General features: G+C 47.5%; 1 protein-coding gene across 3 annotated transcripts in view; it reads left to right on the top strand.

Moving 5' to 3' along the window:
• Positions 1–14729, top strand: part of LOC311521884 (NACHT, LRR and PYD domains-containing protein 12-like) — a 214173-nt gene that overhangs the window by 43924 nt on the left and 155520 nt on the right. The window lies entirely within an intron of this gene.

Here is a 14729-nt window from a genome sequence, read left to right as displayed (position 1 = left end):
CTAACAGATTTATTTGGGCATAAGCTGTCTTCTGACTTCTGATTTCAAAAGCTTATGCCCAAATAAATTTGTAGGTCTCTAAGGTGCCACAAGTCCTCCTCGTTCTTTTTGCTGATACAGACTAACACGGCTACCACTCTGAAACCTGTCACCATGCAAGGAGATTTTTCAGAGTCTCTTAACTTGGTCATATTTTCAAGGGAACAGCAAAAGGCCTGTCCCTGACACACAGACCAGCCCCACCCCTCTCCCCCTGCAAAATTTCAATTCCCTGCTCCAAAACATGGGGGAGCTAGAGCTTCTGAGGGAAAAAAGTTGCAAGATTTTTTTATCTTGGGGAAAACAACCTAATTCTCAGAAATGGCTGAACCATTTTAGCAGAAACTGTCACAATATTTAGCCTGATGGAAACACCAGGCATGGAAAATTTCAGCCCAAATGCTTAAAATTTGGCAAAGTTATAAGCAACTGGAAACAGAGAAGTGTCCGACAATCTTAACAATAGGAGTTGCTACTGGCTCTGCGTATAATAATTGTTGTATAAGCTCTGTCTGTTATAATGTATAGATACGGTGCCTTGCTCACTGGGACCCTAATCCTAGCTGGGGCCTCCAGGGGCTACTGTACTACAAATAACCAGTGATGATAACTTTGGTTCTGTGCACTAGATCCCAGCTAGGGGAATCCACTGAACTGTTTTGACTTCTTTCTTCTTTTTGTTGTTTGACTGGAAAGTGGCAAAAAAAAATCACTTTTTGACCTATGTTGAAGATCTCTATTTTTAGTGTCCTAATCCAGGAACCTTTTGTCAAATTCACTTCAAATTTGATAGAAAAATTCAACCCTCACCACAAACCTAACCGGACTACTCAGCTAGTGTTTGGCATCCATTTCCCCTTTGGGGGAGGAATATTTAAGTTGTTCAGGGTAAATGTTGGGTCTCCCATGTGGCTTGAGTCCTGGCAACTAGATGACCTCCTGAGGTCCCTTCCAACCCTGATATTCTATGAATGTGCCAGAGACAGTAATTTGCACATATGCAATTGGTCTGGGGCTCTTTGCAAACCAGAGTGTTTGCAGGCAGCCTGATGTGTAGCTCAATTTTGTGTTTCCTAGTTTTCAGATTGTGCTGGGGCATACAGGCCTCATGCTGACAAGGAGATTAATGAGAGCCTGTGGACCCAGTTAGCACTACCTTACGACAGCTGCAACAGATGTCAGTTGTGGAGCGGGCAGTTAAAAGGAGACAACCTAGCTCTGTTGGGTGCTGTCCAAGAAGGAGAGCAGAGCCCTGCTTCTCCCTCTGTGAGGGAAGCCTGGTTACATCCAGGAGGCTGAGAGCTTTCCAGTTGGACGAGCCTCCTGTGGATTGGATGACGGAGCCCTGGGGGACTGACCAAAGGACTGGCTATTGGAGACATGCCCAGCGTAAATGGGCAGGGTCCTGCTGAAGACTTGTGGGATGACCCTATTAAGAGTTTTTGGTTTGTTTCTTTTGGGACTTTATACCTCGGAAGGCAGGGACGGAAGAGTGCCTTAGCCAGAGGCTAAAGCACCATGGCAGAGGACCTCACAAGAGGCAGTGGCTGATCATTGGAGACCCTGAGGCAGGGTGCAGAGTGCTCTGGTGGGCCATGAGGCTGCTGTGGAGCAAACCCTGACACACAGAGGATTAAGTGATGCCACTCTCCACATTCTGCAAGGGTACAAGGCAGAGCTGTGTAACCTTAACTCTGCATTAACAACATTTTTGGGCAGCTAGTATCAGTTATACATAGGTACTGTTTGTCTGTGGAGCATTTTATAACATTTTAATCATAACAGTAAATCTGTGCACCAAGACAAATGTGCCAATGCATCTGCCACTGCCCAAATGTCAACACTCAGTCCGAGGGATTTTCTCACCAAATGCCACTATAGTATCAGGCAAACTTCCTAAGTCTGGGAAACAGGATCCCACGAGTTCAAACCTCACTTCTTCTAAGTGCTGCTTATAGTATATTCTCATGCAATTCATTACCCTTTTCATTGACCAAGGCCATGAGCCCCAACCTTAGAAGGCAGTTCCCAAAGAACGGCTGAACACACCCCATTGTTTGAGGACACTGGCAGAGAGATTATGCAGGGTCACTTCTGGGACAGCAACCCAGCTCTCTCACATAATAAACCCCAATTTCATCCACTGAAGCATACTGCCTCTCATGTTTACTACACCAGTTTTGCTTATCCTATCTCTAACCACTATAAACCACATTCCTCACCCTGAGTGAGGGATAGAGTCCGGGTTTCTTGATTAACAATATTCTACTGCTGATTAGTAAATACTTGAGGAACCCTCTGTGAAATTGTTTGTCAAGACCTCCTCCAGTGGCCGGTCTACAAGAGGGCTAGCTCCTCTAGCTCCCTTCTCCACTGATTCTGGAGATCTGCTGGGTGGGGGCCATGGTCTAAACACTGCTTGGGAACCACAGGCTAGGGTTTGGGAACCATGACCCTCAGATCACCCATGCCCCTAGTGTGCCCCACCCCAGGCAGTAGTGGTCTGAGTTTTCCAATGTGTTTTTTGTGAAAGGTGTTTACCATGTCAGTGGTATGAACATCCTGCACCAATTCCCAGAAGTATATGGAAAACCAGGTGTATTCGGAGGGAACCAGTTAAGTCGAGTAGAAATATGACTGCGTTTATTTGCCAGGGAACTTGGTGGGGCCAAGGAACTGGTAGTCCAGTTACGAGTTGGCCTGTCTGTGTGTGGGTATCTTGTTGAGAGCCATACCCTCTGGCCTACCGAAAGGGGGGGGGGCCCTCCAGTCATTGACAGTCAGCATAATGTTTTTAGCTCTTCTTGGCATTGTCCAGGTGAACTTAAGTTCATCCTGGGTTTGGCACAGCTGTTGTATCCAGTCAACCCAGGGTAGAACCCACAGTCCAAAAAACAGCGGGGTGGGGAAAGGGGCTTTGCCATATAGAGGCATGTTCTGCATTTTTGTACATGAACTCTGCCTGATGTAGCAACAAGGAACAGTCATTCTGGTGAAATTTTATGAAGCATTAAAGATACTGTTCCAGGATCTGGTTGGTTCTTTCCATTTGATCTGTTGTCTGGGAGTGGTAGGTGAAGGAGAGACAGAAGCAGATGCCCAAAATCCAGTGAGCTCCTCATTGGAAGTGGAAGATAAATTACACACTGTGGTCATGGATGATGTGCTCCAGGAGGACATGGAGGTGGATGATTTGATCCACCCAGAGCCAGGCAATTTCCTAGGAGGAGGTTGGGCCAGAGCAGGTGATGAAGAGTGCCACCTTTTGTGAGGTGGTCCACTACTGTCAGAATGGTCATGACCCCACTGGACTCAGGATATTCTACTTCAAAATCCAGGACAACAACTGTCCAGAGGCTGGATGAAGTCTCGAGGGATTGCAGGAGTCTGAAGGGTTTATTGTGCAGTACCTTGGAATGGGCCCATGCATTTCAAGAGACCCACAGGCCTGTGCTCTGGCCCACACGCAAGGCTACCAGAAGAAACAAGAGACTGGACACAGAGTTTTAAAGTGGCCAAAATGTCCTGCCAGTGGGGGGTCATGACATACTTGTAGAGTTGTTGTCCTTGGAGGCTGGGGGAGGGTGGAGACATGTATATGCCCTTTCATGTAGGTACCCTGTCTTGACATCATGGAGTTCCTTACTTATGGGTTCTGCTCATCAGGAGGGATTCCATGGGCTGTATGAGAGTGAGCAGGTCTTGGCAGGAGGCCATGCCCAGAAAGTTATGAGGTTTAAGGATGCAGGAGATTTTAGGATTAGAATCCTTCAGATCAGCATAAAATTCTCCCTTCTGGAACAGGATCAAGCATGCTGTTTTTGGTTCCTGGATGATAAGAGATTAGGAAATCAAAGCACAAAAAGAATGAGGCCTACCTAAGATAACATTGAGGACTTTGGACCTATGCAGATATTCTAGATTCTTATGATGGTGTATGCCTAGATGGGGTATGAGGCCACTTATAGATAGTGATGCCACTCTTCAAAGGCGATGTTAATGGCCATGAATTCTTTGTCTAAAATGTTGTAATTTTGCTCTGTGGGTGTGAGTTTCTAGGAGTAAAAGGCACATGGATGTAGCAATTGTTGAGGACTGTGCTTTTGGGATACCACCACTCCAATTGCCAGTTTGGAAGCATCCACTTGCTGATGAAGGCTTGTGTGGTGTCAGGGTGGACCAATATGGGAGTGGTGATAAACATGAGCTTTATTTGCTCAAAGGCCTGTTGGGCCTCGGGAAACCAGAGGAACCTGGTATTTTTCTAGCGCAGGGCAGTAAAAGGGGTGATCTGCTCCGAGAACCTCAGGATGAACAGCCAATAGAAGCTTATAAGCTCCAGCAAATATTGTTGTAGTTCACAAACATTCCGTTGTGCTGCCCACTTGAGGCCTCCCTTTACCTTGTGTGGGTCCATTTTGATACCAGGGGGATGTAGGATGAACCTTAAGAATTCTATGAAGGACTGATCCAAGGCACATTTTTCTAGCTTAGCATAGAGGCCATGGTCACATAGCCTCTTCCAGATGGAACAGATGTGCATGGTGTGGTGTTCGGTATTGTTATAAAAAAAGTATGTTATCCAGGAGTTCTACCACATATTGATCCAGAATCTCCCAGAGTATGTCAATAATAAAATGTTGGAACATTTTGGGTGCATTTTTCAAACCAAAGGGCACCATGAGATACTTGTTGTGACCCTAATGAGTTTGAAAGACAGTCTTCCATTCATCCCCAGCTCGAACACATAATAGGTTGTATATCCCCTGGAGATCTAGTTTTGTGTATACTCAAGCGGTGCTCGCATGGCCCATTAGCTCGGGGATTAGTGGTAATGGGTATCCATTTCTCATGGTGACCTGATTCAGGGCCCAGCAGTCGCACACAGGTGTAGCCTTCCATTTTTTTTTTAAACAAGGAGGATGAATCCCCAGCAGGTCAGGTGGACTTACAAATAAAGTTCTTGACTTGGGTCTATTGAAGGTAGGTACACAGTGTGGCCCGGTCAGGCCTGGTGTTTATATGCCCAAATGGAATGTTTGTCCCTGGTTGTAACTTGAGTGGGCAATCGGTCCCTGTGTGGGGCAAGACATCTGCATTTTTACCCCAGAGACATCATTGTAGTCACTGTATTTGAATGGAAGTTGAGGACCAGTTTAGTGGATGGCTCTGCCAGGCCAGATGCCCTGGTTTGTGACCACCAGGGAACTACTGTCCACTGCCAACTTCCTGCCATTAAGCTGCTGGCTGAATTCTGAGTGAAAGTTGAGTTTAGTACACACCAACAGAGAAAGAGGTTGTGGAGGGCCAGCTATGGGATTCTCAGGATCAGAGGGGAGTGTGGGGAATGGATGGCATTGAACTGTAGGGTCTTTCAATGCCCTTGGATAGTAACCTTGAGAGGAACAGTTTCTGCAGCCACTGGTCCAGAGTGCAAGTGGGACCCATTGATTGTTACTAGGTCCAGAATGGGCTTAGGCCACGGGGGACTCTGTAGTGTCCATGCTGATTTTGTGGTGATAAAGCTGCCCCAAGTCAACGAACAGGGGGCCATTTCTGACTTTGGTGGAGGAGGGTACAAATTTAACCATGATTCCAGGGGCTACTTAGGCATATGAAAACTCTTTTTTTGCAGATAACAACCTAGGAATTACCTGACAGGAACATGGTATTTAATTCCTATATAAAGAAAGGAAAAAAAATGCAAACACCAATTAAATCCATATTTTAAGTTTATATGTAAATTTAGATAATACAGTAAAATATTCTCAATCCCAAACCTTGAGGTATCAGTTTTGAAGCCTTAACACAGATATCAGAAGTACAAGTTAGATAGTTTGTACCCTCTCTTTAGTAGAGACAAATAAAATCTGCTTACATTGTCTAACAGACACATTCTGTGTTACTGCCATTATCTACTCTATTTTAGTTAACTGTTTTTCACTCCACTAAGAATGTATTTATTTAATTTTAACATGTGATTATGTTTTTTTCCCTCTTTTATTAAGAATGGGAATTTATTTTTCAAATTATTTTGGCATTCTGTTTACTGATCACAATCATGTGCATGACTCACTAACATTTGACTCCATCATTATGATTAGTATCAGTCTTGGAACCGTGTTTACTTTCACACAAATTTTAAGTTCTTTTACAAATATAACTAAAAATACAATTTTAAAATAAGTGACCTTCATCTGCACAGAGTCTAAAGTTCTGTGTTCAGCTATTTTTTTTAAGCGGCACTGCTAAGGTGAGCCGCTCTGCCAGTGCTTAATTTGTGCCAGGGTTGAGCTCTGGCACCTTTCAATACAAATTAAACACAGGGGGAGTCTTTCACTATGTGCTTATATATTGCACTTCCAGCATGCCCTGTAACACTTTAACTCCTCCATCCCTTATCTCTTCCATTTGTATTAAAGGCCCCACCTGGTTGTGGAAAACGCAACACACAGTGTCCTTCTTCATTGTTCTTCATATTAGTATAAGATATAAGAGTATCAAAAAGTCAAACACAAAATTCTATCTCAGGCTGCCAGCCAAGCCTATATTCTAACAGGTGCCTTCATTGTGCACAATGGCACGGCCTGGTCTACAATCACCAGTATATACTGGAACCCAGACCCACTCTTCTTCTTCAGGGGTCCCACCCGATCCATTCCTACCCACTCAAATACTACTTGGGCATCCCGTTGGGCCCTGTTAGCTGGTACCCAGGGCTTGAGGCACAGAAATCGCACACAAACCTTGTTGATGCCTGGCCAAAAATACCTGACGGCTACCCTTTGAAGCATCTTCTCTCTCCCTAAGTATCTGGCAGATGGCACTGAGTGGACGAGGTGTCATACATAGCCCCTGCCAGAGTATCTTGGGAACTGACAGCTGTTGGAGCATCTTCTGTGGTTGGGGGTCTTTTGTTACTGCTACAGTCTCTTGTGGATTTCAAAGTGGGGTCCCTGTGATGTCCGAGATCCCCACTCCACTCCCCATCAGGGGTAACTATCTGGTCCCAGGCATGACTTAGGGTCTGGTCTTCTCTCTGCTCCTGCACAAAGTCCCTATTGTTCATCAAGCATTCTTGGCCTGTCTCGTCTAATGCCTCCGCTTCTATGGGGTGCAACACTGGTGGCTCTGCCTGCCCTGAGGGACTCTCACCTGAGTCCTCCATCTCCTTTCAGTCCATGAACCCCCTTACTTTTGGGCCTGGGTTTGTTTTTGTGGGGTGGTTGCTGCTCCATTGCTACAGGATCTGCATTGTTTCAGGAAACCACCTCCAGTCACATCCCAGGATTACAGGATAGGCAAGGGTAGTCACAAGGCTGACACAGCAGGTTTCCTCGTGGCCTTTTACTTTGAGCTGTACCTTGGTTACCGAGCAGGGCTGTACATCCCCGTGGATGCACTGGAGGTAGATGGGGGCCCGAGCCGTGTCAGGGGATCCCACCAGACTGATCTAGACAATAGTCTGGCTGCACCTGAGTCCTCTAGGCCCATTACCTGAGTGTCGTTGACCCACACTGGAGCAGTAGATTGGGCAGGCCCCTCTTCTGAGCATGGGGCCTGTGGCCCATGCCTCAACAGAGCTACAATTCATAAAGGGTCACTCTCACCTGATATGCCCCTCCTGTGTGCACTCGATCATTGGCCCTTCGGGACCCCTGACAGCATGCTTCTTTCTAGGATGCGGTGTCTCCTTCTTTTCAGGATTTTTGGTCTCCTCTGTGTAGGGCCACAATATTGATGATCTTCTCTCTGGCTGAGGATACCTCTTGCAGGGTTGGTCAGGTCAGTGGTTCCTGTTCTTCTCACCTCATCTGGTCTCTGCTGGAATTTGGGTCCTTATTCCCGCGGCTTCCTGGTCTCAGAGCCAAAGGGGCCAGGTCCTTGGCAGCCATGTAATCCTCAATGAGCATCATCACCTCGGGGAGGGTCGACAGCCTATGGTGCTTCAGCCAGTCCCTTCCTCCAGCTGGGAGAATTTGGGTGAATTGCTCTATCACAATCCCCTCCACTATCTGGACCCCAGTCTGTCTCTCTGGGTTTAGCCGGCACTAGCAGCGGTCCCGCAGAAATTGGGACATGGGATCTGACTCAGGGGAGATTTCTCCTGACAAAACCTCTGTTGGAACATTTCTGGACTGATTCCCAGGAGGTTGAGTATGGCCATCGTCCTCTTGGCATAGTCCAGCACCTCCGTAGGGTCTAGGTTCTGATATGTGGCTTGTGCAGGGCTGGTTAACTAGGGAGCCACAAAGGTAGCCCAGTGTTCTAGTGGCCAGCATGCAGTGGTGGCCTCCCATTTGAAGGTGACCAGGAAGGCCTCGGGGCCCATCTTCATGCACTGGTACGGGCAGCCTGGCAGAGGGGTTGTCTGCCACCAGCCCGGGCATGGCGGCTTTGGTTTCCCCTTGCAGATGTAGTAGTGCTGACGTCTGTTGGATCAGACACTCTTGCTGCTGCAGCTGCTGCAAGGCCACCAACTCCTGCATCAGCTGTTGCTGCTGTTCTTGTGGATGGGCCCTCGGTTGTTGCTGTTGGGCCGCAATGTGTTGTAGCAGCTGCCCTGATGCTGCTGGGCCACCTGCTGCTGCTGGCTCTCCAACAACCACTTCTACTGCTTTCCTGTGTCCGTGGTTTCCTTGCCATTTAGTCCCCTTAACCCGCTCACTTGGCCTTTCTAACAGGACCCGGTCTATGCCCACATTCTCCACTGTGATGGGATCCCTGGGGTGCAGCCTGGGATTGTGGGACCGCTGTGCCCCCTTAACTCTGCAGTCTAGGGTGTCTCTCACAGTGCTTTGCTAGTGACAAGCAGCAACCCCCTCCAGGCGCTGTGATCACTCAGCACAACCACACGTGGAGCCCCACACCCAGCTACATTGCATGAATGTTCCCAGAGCCACTCATGAATCACACAGAGAAAGCTGCCAGCCGAATCCCCCCAGCTCCCAGCACTGTACCTCAGGAATATACCATCTTGCACTGCTGAAGATGAGCAGTGCATATTTATTAATTGGTTCATCACTTCCTCAATGGAAAATGGATATACGCCAGCCTTTGCAAACCTGAGCAGATTTACCAACACTTCAGGCAAACTCACTGGTGAAGATAACGGTAAAAGAAGTTTGAGTACAAATGATAGATTTTAAGTGATTATAAGTGATTGACTTTTTGCCTGAGTTAGTTACCAAAATAAAATAAAAGATAAGCACGCAATCTAAACTTTCAACCCTATTAGGCTGGGCAACATCTAGATTAAGTGGTTTTTCTCACCCCAGTGGATATTGCAGTTCACAGTACACAGGTTTCACCCTTGAAACCTGACCCAGCCTCCTCTGTTAGAGTCTTCAGTCTTCTGAGTGTCCTTGTTGCTTGCAGCATAGGTGGGGGACGGAGAAAAGGCCAAGCAGTGGGCCCGTGTTCTGTTTTATACCCTTAGTCCATGTGTTTAGAGAATACAACACAGGTACGTCTGGTGGGCATTGCTGAGTCATCAGCAAAGTTGAGCAATTCCTTTGGTGTGGCCTTATGCAAGTGAGTCCTTGAATTGTAGCTCCCTTGCTGGACAATGACTGTTGATGGTTGTTTGACACCCGCCCGGGCATTGGTTACTTTCCTTGATGTTGCCTCTGGAGCTAATATCTGGCTGATTCCTCAATTTACAGCATGTTTTACTGACAACCGTTCAACATAATCTAATAACTTCATATGCTATGGCAGGTCTGGGCCAGGGCTGGGTTGAGGCCGGGGGAGGGATGCCTCTCCCCCAGCCGCGGTAGGTCTGGGGTTTGGGTGGAGCCAGCAGGGAGAGGCGCCTCTCCCCCAGCCGCGGTAGGTCTGGGGTTTGGGTGGAGCCAGCAGGGAGAGGCGCCTCTCCCCCAGCCGCGGTAGGTCTGGGGTTTGGGTGGAACCAGCAGGGAGAGGCGCCTCTCCCCCAGCCGCGGAAGGTCTGGGGTTTGGGCGGAGCCAGCAGGGAGAGGCGCCTCTCCCCCAGCCGCGGAAGGTCTGGGGTTTGGGCGGAGCCAGCAGGGAGAGGCATCTTTCCCCGCTGCAGCCCTGAGCACCTACATGATGCTTAATAGGCTGCTGTATGGCCATGTGGCCTTGCAGCTTAGAGGGAACTTAGATCATAACCTTTTCCATGATACCTTACAAAGAATGCTTTATATGCAATATCATAATTATATGTAAATGAGGACTACGGGGGTTACAGGGTGCTCTCCCAAGGTATAGGCTATCCGCCATGTGTTGCGGGGTTGGCTGTGTGATCCAGGCCAGCAGTACTGCCTAATGGCGATACTCCGCAGTGTAATGCCTAACTGTGAGAGTCCAAGGGTCAATTTCATTGGTAGTTACAATTTGGGGTAGTGTCACCCACTGGCAAGAGTCCATAGGCCACCTTGCCTAGCAGCTCGAGCTCAGGGTGGTGTCACCCACTGGTGAGAGTCCAAAGTCTGCTTTGCCTAGTGGCTGTAGTTCAGAGTAGCCTCACCTACTAGCAAGGAGCAGGCAGGTGGTAGGGGAACACAGGCCCACCCTCCTCCACCAGGTTCTGACCTAGGGCCCTTTGAAACAGTAGCCCTTGTGCAGGGTTCAGGGCCTGATACCCCTACATGCGCTCCCTGGGTCACTTCCTACCCTGGTTCCAGTCCTTCAGACTTTGTCATGGGTTGGACTTGGGGTCCCTCATGTGTTCCCCTCTGATCCATCTCTGGAGTCACTTCCACTGGCCTCAGCGAGTCATCACCCAGCTCTTGCAGTGTACGGTCTTCCAGTGCGTCAGCTATGAGGCTCAGTCCTGACGGCTTCCCTGCAGGAGGCTGCTGCACCTGACTCCTCTCCTCCTCAGTCAGCCCAGACTGAGCTGAGTCACTCCCTTTTCAATGTGCCCTCCACTGAGAGCATACCCAGCAGAGGTGAGGGTCCCTGAGCAGCTCTTTAACCCTCGCCTCCCCAGTGCAGTGTTGGTACACCCCATCACAGATGTGATAGTCCATACCTCCAGGGAACACCCTACACCCCCATGTTCATCTTTATAAAATGATTATGTGGTATCCAATGCAAAGTTTGTCATGTTGGGTGTCTTCAGAAGACTCATAATACACTGAGCATGGTTGTTATAGTGATGTTATAATAAGATTATAGATTATGATTTCATGTATATAGTTATGAAGCTGAAAATGTATCCTCATGGCTTAAAGCAAGCCCATGCAAAAATTCTCCAAGAACAGAGAGGTAGTTCACACCACGTTAGGGCATGGATGGGGTAAACCCAGCCCAGCCTCACAGGAACAACAGACACTGTCTTAGGCAGCAGCAAAAGAATCTGTTAGATCCTCGAGCGAGTCACCCCCTTCCTTTGGTCAGTTTGGAACTGCGATGAGGTAATGCTCACTTGACTCTGAAGTGGGAGGGGGCAAAGCCAAGAGGAAAGAAAGGACATGATAAAAGGGAGAGACATTTTGCCACGCTCTCTGTCTTCCACCTACATCTGCAGACACCACCATCACCAAGCGACTGAAACGCTGATCAAAGGGGAGAGCCTGACTGAAAAGTAACCAGCCAGCCTGTGGTGAGAAGCATCTAAGTTTTTAAGGACATTGAAAGTGTTAAGGTCAGCTTAGAATGTGTTTTGCTTTTATTTCATTTGACCAAATCTGACTTGTTATGCTTTGACTTATAACAACTTAAGATCTATCTTTGTAGTTAATAAATTTGTTTATTCTACCTGAAGCAGTGTTTGGTTTGAAGTGTGTCAGAGGCTCCCCTTGGGATAACAAGCCTGGAACATATCAATTTCTTTGTTAAATTGATGAACTCATATAAGCTTGCAGCATCCAGCAGGCATAACTGGACACTGCAAGACGGAGGTTCCTAGGGTTGTGTCTGGGACCGGAGATATTGGCTAGTGTCATTCGCTTGCAAGTAGCTGGGAGCCAGAGGCTGTGCGTGAATGGCCCAGGAGCGGGGGCTCTCACAGCAGAGCAGGGTAAGGCTGGCTTCCAGAGTCTAGGATTGGAGAGGGCTAGTAGATCACCGATCCGCATAACACCAGAGGGGAACATCACAACAGAGTCACTGCGGCGGTTGGAGGAGAACAGCAGACAAGAAGTTTCTGTGGCAGTGGCTTAGAAGAGGGAGGGAAGAGCGGTAGGAGGGCAGTGAGAGGTGAGGGATTTTGTTAATGATTTATTTGAAGAAGTCAGTGTCATCCTGTGCAAAGGAAAGTGAGGTCAAGTAAGGGGGAGGGAAGGCCAAGTCAAAGGCGAAAAATAGGTGCCTTCGATTGCAGGCATGTGATTCATTTAAGTTAGCGAAGTAGAGTTGTTTAGATAGGAAGATGGCAGAACTGAAAGAGGAGAGAACAAATCTCTAGTGGAGGAAGTCAGGTTGGTCACAGGATTTCTGCCAGAGACACTCAGCTGTGCTAAAACAATGAGTAGTCTAGTCTGGTGGCACCTTAAAGACAAACAGATGTATTTGGGCATAAGCTTTCGTAGGTAAAAAACCCACTTCTTCAGATGCATGGAGTGAAAATTACAGATACAGATTTAAATATACTGGCCTATGAAGAGAAGGGAGTTGCCTTACAAGTGGAGAACCAGTGCTAATGGGGCCAATTCAATCAGGGTGGATGTGATCCACTCCCAATAATTGATGAGGAGGGGTCAATACCATGAGAGGGAAAATTGCTTTTGTAGTGAGCCAGCCACTCCCAGTCCCTATTCAGGCCCAAATTAATGGTGTTAAGTTTGCAAATGAATTGTAGTGCTGCAGTTTCTCTTTGAAGTCTGTTTTTGAAGTTTTTTTGTTGAAGGATGGCTACTTTTAAATCTGTTATTGAATGTCCAGGGAGATTGAAGTGTTCTCCTACTGGCTTTTGTATGTTACCATTCCTGATGTCTGATTTGTGTCCATTTATTCTTTTATGTAGAGACTGTCCAGTTTGGCCAATGTACATGGCAGAGGGGCATTGCTGGCACATGATGGCATATATCACATTAGCAGATGTGCAGGTGAATGAGCCCCTGATGGTGTGCCTAATGTGGTTGAGTCCTATGATGGTGTCACATCGGTGCTTCTGCAAGTCAGAGAAGCGTAGGGAAATGTGGTGGTCCGGCATGAGCTCTGATGCTGGAGAAGACCTGTGTGCCTGGGGTGTTGGAGGCCTGATAGGTGGTGGCTTCTAGAAAAGTTGCAACGCTTGCAACACTGGTCTGTGAGGGTTTCTGCCCTGATGCCCCCACAGGGGACTAAAGCCCTTAGACCTGCCTCCCTGCAGGGCAGAAGTCCCTAATCCCACCATCGTGCTGCACGGCAGAAGCCCCAGCCCAGTGTGGTAGGAGGAGAAACGGGGAGGGGGGGAGAATGTGCGTGGGGGTCTCCTTGAGCCACAAGCTTCTGTCTCCTGCTGGGTATAGATGTTTGGTACCTTTTTCACTTGGTATGTAAAAATGTTCCATCATTTTCTTTGCCTGAAGATTGGGCTGGTCAAAGGATCAAATTCACGTTCCTTTGTCTAAGGCAGACCTGTTTACCAACTCCCCCGGACGTGCCTGGCTTGAACACAGTTTAGTCATCATTTCAGCATATGTCCATAACTCTTAATACCAACCATGTAAATACATCACACAAGATTATTATTGACCAGTGTGTTATTAGTTTTCAAAAGATACCTCACAAGACATATTTTGTACAAAGATTATTACAACCTTACAACCATGTGTAGGGATTGAATACAGGGTGCACAGTTTCAGAGTAACAGCCGTGTTAGTCTGTATTCGCAAAAAGAAAAGGAGGACTTGTCTCTAAGGTGCCACAAGTACTCCTTTTCTTTTTTCAGGGTGCACAGTGTCATTTCACAGCTCATATTACACTGCTTTTTAAAGATGCATTAGATTTTGGTGACTACAGAGCAGAATTAAGATGGTTTTGGTGCCCCGATGGTGCATCCATACTGATGGCTGGTGCCAAATTTCTTAAAGAGCCTATTTTAAAAATAATTTTAATTAAATAAACTAATTAACTAATTTACTTGTAGTTTCTTGAAAAACTCATTCTGTATTTAAAGAGTAAGAGCTGTAATTTGGGGAGGATGCACCATATTTTTCGTATATAACAAAATGGTCAAATCCGTGCTTTAAGTGCAAATCTCAATTCTACCCTAACTATGGAACCATAAAAACATAAACCATCTATAAATGGCCAGAGGACTTTTGTTAAACAGACAGAGAATTCTGTTTGGTTTATTATAGTGTGGCAAGGCACCTCCTTCATCTTGCCAGAAATAGTGCTTCCCCCTGTGGCCATGGCAGGCCTGGGGTAATCAGCCCCACTTACGGCTGGGTTTGCCTTCCCCCTTCTGTGCTCCCTTGGTCATACTTTCAGGGTAGGCCTGAAGGTTGGCCCAAGGCTTGATCCTCCACCAAACGAAGAGGAAACAGTCTCATAAACAAAGAAAACCCAGGGGGCTACCTTTCGCTGCCTTCTCCCTGGTGCAGGGTGTCACTCCGGTCGTTGCGCTGAGGTGTCAGTTCTTCCCCCAGCAGGCCTCAGGTTTGGCAGTTTCCCCTATGGGAAGGAGCCCAGCCTCCCACCGTGGAGAAACTTATTTCCCTACTGACTCTAGCCTAGCAGCTGCTTGTTTCTCTCTTTGCCCTTTTCTCTCCCCAGAGAAGGTGGGGGTTTAA

The sequence above is a fragment of the Lepidochelys olivacea genome, assembly GCF_965140295.1.
Source record: "Lepidochelys olivacea isolate rLepOli2 genome assembly, chromosome: 6".
Classification (NCBI taxonomy): Eukaryota; Metazoa; Chordata; order Testudines; family Cheloniidae; genus Lepidochelys; species Lepidochelys olivacea.
The sequence above is the reverse complement of the archived record's forward strand: the minus strand, read 5'-3'. Positions and strand labels throughout refer to the sequence as shown.